The following is a 6902-nucleotide window of genomic DNA, read 5'->3' as shown; positions in this document are numbered from 1 at the left end:
GCGTGGTCACAGGAAATTATTCATTACGTTGTGGGAGATGTGGTCCTCCAGGGAGCCTTGCTCATGGAATAGAAGAAAGACCAAATGTCTCAATGAAACAACTTGCTGGAAGAGAAACAGCATTCAGTGTTTTATTGCAGACTGAAAAATTAAATGTTCTTTGTAAGTCTAGCAGAGTGTTAGGCATGAATTATTTGCACTTGGATTGAATCAGCTAAAACCAATTTTAATTTTATTTTTTGCAATCTGTTTTGCAATACTAATATTTTCCTAATTCTTTTTTTAGGTTGATTTTTCTATCAAAATATCATTTTCCAGAAAAAAATAAATTTTAATAATCTGTCTTAGACAGTCTATTTTAATTAGACAATCTAAATATATCGATATCGACATTCAGAAGGCTAAAGAAAAAAGAAATGGCCCCACTGTGAAGCAATCTAACACAGAACTTGATAGTACTGAGGCAGAATAAAATCTATTAAAAAGCCTTGTAAATGAAGAGGAGGGAGCATTCATTTTATGTCTTTCTCATTAAAAAAAAAAAAAAAAAAACTATCACTATTCTGACAGTGGACAAAAAGCCACTGAGATGGCAGCAGAAGAACTCACAGAGGAAACACATCTATTTAAATTAAAAAATACCTGAGAGTAAAGCAATTAGTGATCCCCTAGCACCACCTCTACTAGGACACCAGATCTCTGCACTTCTGGTAGTGTTTGTATAGAACTAACCACAACTGCTAGGATTCAGAGAAATAATCAGGAAGGGACCTCGCTGTGAAGCTTGCTACACGTTCATAAGCTCAGCTTGCCCTGGAGGCTTCCAGTTAAAAGACCTCTGGATGATAGGTAAGAAATGTGAATACGCCACATGAGCAGATGAATACAGTGAAGTATTAGCACAGCACAGTCCTCCTACATGCTGTTTGAGCCATGGCAGGGCACAAGCCATTATTAGATTATATATGGAGTAGAATAAAGGATTAGTTTGAAAAGCACGTTCAGAGTCAAATCTTAAATTAGGTACAAAGAAAGATTCCTATCTAAATGTTGCAGAAGTTGGAGGGTGGCAGCCAGTCCTCCCCGGGTATTAGTCCTATTTCCTCATGGAGCACGTTGAACTGATCATCTCACTGAACAAGATTTAGCTGTGAGCAGCTGTGAACAGTGTAATCCCAGAAAATTCTGCATGGAGGGGAGGAAAACTGCAGTGCTCTCCTCTGCTCTAAAAGTAAAAGTAATTTTGTCCTTTTCTGGAAAAAAAAAATCTAATAAACTAATAGAAGCCTTTATTCAAATACAATAATCTTTAAAAAAATATATAACGTCTTTTTAGATGCAGAGCCGGCACAGAAACTTTCAGTGCAACTGATGTAAGTTTGAGAATCATAGAATAATATAGGTTGGAAAAGACCTCTAAGGTCATCTAGCCCATCCATCAGCCCATCCCCATTATGCCCACTAACCACATCCCTCAGTGCCATATCTACCCATTTCTCAAAAACCCCCAGGGACAATGACTCCTCCACCTCCCTGAGGAGCCTGTTCCAGATGCAACAACTTAGTTTACAAGGTACTTGGATATCATGTTTTAATAGCCACCAATAGATTTAATTATAACTTTTTTGCTGTTATTGCTTTTGTGATAAAGCGTTTTGTCTATAGAGGCGGAAGGACAGTGGAAAGGGTAAGAGACATTCAAACAAGGGGGTTACAGATGAGAGTGGCTTGTCATCCTTCCTTCAGGCAGATTCAGCAGTCCTCTCATTCAGTCAAGGATGTCAAACCCCATTCCCTCTGCTGGATGCTGCACATATTTTGCTAAGTCATATTCAGCAGTGGCTAACAAGAACACCACTTATACTGCACAGCAAATCCTCTGCTGCTCTCTCATATCTCTTATACATGGTGGATATAACTGGGACCACATAAGGTTGGCATGATGTTAGCAATTCAGCACAGAATCCATGGTGCCTCAGCCAAAAATTCCCAGTTCTTGGGTGCTGGCCCAGGTATGGCCAAAAATGCTCTTTCTGAAAGCAGCTAATCCAGATGTATTCGCATCTTGTAGAGACACAGAGTCTAGTATACAACATAGTCAGCAACTCAGATTAAAAACTGAAAATGTCCTACACTTTGTAACTCCTCTCTTCTGTGTCCACCTGCAAATACTAGTCCTACTCCGGAATTGTGCATAGGCCTTAGAAAGCATCTGGCAGAGTTTCTGTTCAGAATTAATTTTGTATTGATGTTCCACACCTTCTATTTTTTTTTTTTTTTTAGGGTGGGTCCAACATGCTCAAAAGCAGCAGATGTACTGTTTCCACAAATACAGCTGGTAGATACTGGTGTCACTACAGGCTGCCCATTGGGCCTCCTTCTCCAACAGAGCAGTGAACTGAATGGTATTATGGCCACCTGTGAAGGCCTCCCTGTAGAACAGCATTCTCTTTAGATGCTTTTCCTGAGTAAAAGGATAAAATAGTGTCTATAGATTTGCACTATTGTAAGGATAAAAAATGTAGATTGCTACCTGAAGATCTTGTTTTGTTCTCTTCTGTTGTTTCTTTTTTCTCTTTTCTCTCTTATTTACATTAATATTAGGTGTTTCTTTAGAGGATGCAGATTGAGCAGGGACTATTCTGAAGTATATTTTTAGTTACTTCTGGAAAATATGGCTTGAAAAGCAGGACGTGTATTCTCTTCTGATATAGGAGTTACCTGCTGAAAAAGAAATCCAAGATCTGGAGAATTCTCTGTACAGATTTTATTTAATCAGGAATTATAAATTCTCAGTCAGTGTTTTACAGAATGTTTTACAGAATTACTACAGTCTAGAAAAATACTTGCACATCTTCCATAATGAACAGAAAATATCTGTCAGAAGAATAAAAAATAAACAGAGGTGGGTTGTGAAGGTTTGATAGAGACTAATCATCATCTTTGCATAACATCCAGACTATAATACTACAGTATACATACTTAAAAGTATATGCATTCTATGTTTTCCATATACCCAAACTGTATATTGTTTCCACATCTTCACATCCTGTAAGCATTTTGGTAAAACATTTTTCATTTTCTCTTCTTTATAGTTTGTGCTAAAGTTTATTTATCTTCCATAAAGCCACCGAAGAAAGAAATAATATATTGTGTTTATAAACTGCACTGTGTCAGTAAGCTCATGTGTACTGCTATCTGCCCTGATGAAGATGTATCTTTGCTGTGAAGGACCAAGATTTTAGGCAGCCATCTCAACCCAAACTGAAATCAATCCCAACAGTATTCTTTATGGCCAGAGCACTGTAAAGAAAAGCAGCTGCCTTATGTAACACTGGCACTAAAGGTTCTTCAAACAAAATTAAGTTCACTATTAAAAATGTCCTTTTATGACTTTGCATGGGAAAACTAGAATAAAGTTGAGTAAAAGTTCTTACTGATGCAAAAGAACATCTAGACCAGTCATTGCCACAGTTTCTCTGCAGTGCTAATGAGAGAAAACACACACACACACAAAAATAAGAGAGAAGATCTACTGATTAGCAAAGAGCTTTTTATTCATTGAATGAAGTAATTACTTGATGAATCACTGAATCCTAGGGGTTGGAAGGGACCTGTAGAGATCAACAAGACCATCCTGCCTGCTAAAGCAGGTTCCCTGCAGCAGGTAGCACAGGAAGGTGTCCAGACAAATTTTCAGTATCTCCAGAGAAGGAGACTCCATCATCTCTTTGGGAGGCCTCTTCCAGTGTTCTGTCACTCTGACAGTATAGAAATTTTTCCTCATGTTCGGATGGAACTTCCTGTGTTCTGGTTTCTGGCTGATGCCCCTTGTTCTACTTCTTCTCACCACCAAAAACTGTCCACCCTCATAGAGTTGAAATCTGCCCCCATGGACTCAAAGTAAGATGGGATTTTAGATCTAAGAATTGAAGCCTGCAAGGAGTTTGGTAACTCTGGAACTGCTTGTATTTCTGAAGTCGCCTGGGTCAAGATTGTTTTTCCTTGACAGGTGACATTAGCTTTACAGGTGGAAGTCAGTAATTGCCAGCAGCACCCCCACTATACAATAAGGGATGTATATTTCTGGGTGTAGTGTTTCTTGCTGCTTCACAGGGACACCTGTTGCATAGATTTGTATATATATATTTATATATATACATATATATATAAACTGTGCCACCATTGGACTGCATGGTGTCTCCTTGTCATGTCCTCCTCAACAGCCACAGACGCTGCTGGGACCCCAATGGCTTCACTAAGAGCTTATTTCCAAGGTGCTGAATCAAGAATCCAATGTGGTGCACGGTGTAAAGACACCGCAGAGCCTATCATGGCTTTTATTGTTAAAGAGAACAGCACACTATTCTATCATCCCTGCCTCACCATACCTGGTTATAAGCCACAAGATGATAAAGGTTTTCAGTGTTGATATTGATTTTGGATTTTGAAGCCTTTCATTTGACCTTGAAGACTTTTGAGCGCACACTTGGATAGGTGAGGTAGGCTGATATGTCAATGACACACCAGCATTTTTGTACCCTACCATTTTGGGTGTCAGTCATGGACCACATCCAGTGCTGGAGAGAGGCTGAAATAGTTTCAAATCAGAGTGAAAAATTGCTTCCAAGCTAACTTAGAACAACCAACATGTTTCCAATACTTCATTTGGATAATGTTTATCCATCTCATTTGAGCTTTTCTTTTATGTCAAATATGAAGTGTTAGCTGGTATATTTAATATGAAGCATGTTAAAGATACTTTTATGGGAAAAAAATGAAATGGAAACAGGATAAAGTCAAAACAATTTTATCTTATATCAAAACAAAACGTTTCGATATTATTAAAATAAATCAAGAAAGTAAAAATGAAATGTTTTGACTTTTTCTTGTTAAAAATATTTGTCAGAATTGACACATACTTGCAAAACATTTGGATTTTGACAAACAGAATTCTTTTTACAGAAGAATTGTTTTAGTGAGCTCTAATTAAAAACTGGCTAAATCACAGATCTCAAAAAATAGTTGTCAGTGGTGAATTATTACTGTGTGTCAGATATCTGGTGAGAGGGAACAGTTTACAGCCCACTGCTATTTAGTATTGCCATCTGTGATCCTAACATGAATTTTAAAATGTTTTTGACCAATTTCTAGGCAATGTGGAGTTTGGCAGAGCAGTCAGGGCCATCATAGTGTGATCAGGATCGCCTAGAGAACCCAGCAACTTGAGTACCACGATTTTCAGTGCAAGGAAATGTAGATCTTGTCCCCATGCACAAAGATGGTGCGTGATAGTAACTGCCTCAGTGGAACAGATGACTCATTTTCAGTTGATAAATATCAACCCATAGCTAAATAAATGCAGAGGAGAAGCAGGCAGGACACACAGAGGGGTCCAGTAGTAGAGTACACCTTCTGGTTCTGAGATGTAAAATTTTAAGTACAGAAAAGCACAAGAAATTTAAAGCAGACAAATTCATACATATTCTGACCAGAGGAATGTGGTATCTGCCCCAGCAGAGAATGCTTCATTTCAATTTCCCTTCAAGTCAAGACTGGCTGCTTTGCTGAAGCCACTAATTGCTTGCACATGGCAGATAGTCAAAGGATAACCAGGAAATTGTTAGGAGATGCTAAACTATACTGAAAATCATTCACTTGTTACCAGTGCTGTCAACAATTGTTGCAGGTGGATGTTTGGATTTACGAGTAAAAGAGCGTCCCGGAAATTATTTTACTAAAGCATTTCAAATTTCTGTACAATCTCTTACAAGAGTTCCTTTTTTCCCCTTCATTTAAGGAGGGTGACAAAGAGAGAGCCTTTCTAGAACTGCTCCAGTAGTGAGGAGACACACACAGATGCAGGAGAGATGCTTGCCTTCCTAATTGAAAAGTCAGTATCATCAAGGCCTTATACATCACTCCAGACCTCAGGAAACTCTCGGTAAATAGAACACGACTGTAGGAACAGTTCAGTCTCAGTGGGCACCATTTCTCCTCAGGAGAAAAAGTCGTATTTGAAAAGCTTGTTCCATTTAATATCTGTGTTTAATTCTGGCTCGTGTTACCAAAGCTAGGTTCGTCATTTATGTTTCCATTATGTTCTTCTTTACCTGCAAAATGGGAATACGACCTTCTTTTACCTTTATTTCTGTTGCAAGGATGTTGAAAGGGTCTCTCTCTCTGTATATTTACACATGAAGTAAAAAGCAAAACAGCTTTTTGTGTCTAAGCTCATTCGTAACGCAGATAGTGTTTGTTCTTTTACTGCTCTACTTAAAAAAAATATAGTCAACAGTTAGAAACTGCAACCCAGAGATATTATCTGTCTTCCATGACTTGAATATTATATACTTAAATAAATATCGAATTGTTCAAAGAAATTGATTTATTTTATGCCATGTGTTTCTTGGTAGAACAATACAACAGTAAGATAACATTTTACAACTTCAGATCATTTCCCTTGACAAGAAAATTATATTTTCCAGCCAGCTGGTTTTTTTTCTCTATTTAACATAAACACAACAGATCCCAGTTAGGACTGATGGTTTTGGTAAAACGTTCTTCACAACCAGGTGTAAATAAGTGATAGAGCAATAGAACACTGTCACCTATCTGCTCCCAGAATTTTTCAGCTCTCAAAACCTCATCGTGCTTTTCAGTTTCAGAAGACTTTGTTTTGGTTGTAGAGCAGGAGCAATCTTCATGAATTTATTTACATTATTTGCACTGTATTATATTTTTCATATGGACTTATATATACAGAAAGAGATTTAATTGTGCTAATAGTAGGTGTTTGTATCTAAGACACATTTTTTATCAGTACCTAGGATAAATCTAAGACCTAGGCAATCTATGTAAAGTGTGGCAGGAAAAGTGAAATTTAGACCACAGGTAGATGG

This window comes from Cyrtonyx montezumae, unplaced genomic scaffold, assembly GCF_038088225.1.
Source record: "Cyrtonyx montezumae isolate F1298 unplaced genomic scaffold, pur_monq_1.0 scaffold_3, whole genome shotgun sequence".
NCBI lineage: Eukaryota > Metazoa > Chordata > Aves > Galliformes > Odontophoridae > Cyrtonyx > Cyrtonyx montezumae.
This window is presented reverse-complemented; position numbering follows the sequence as displayed.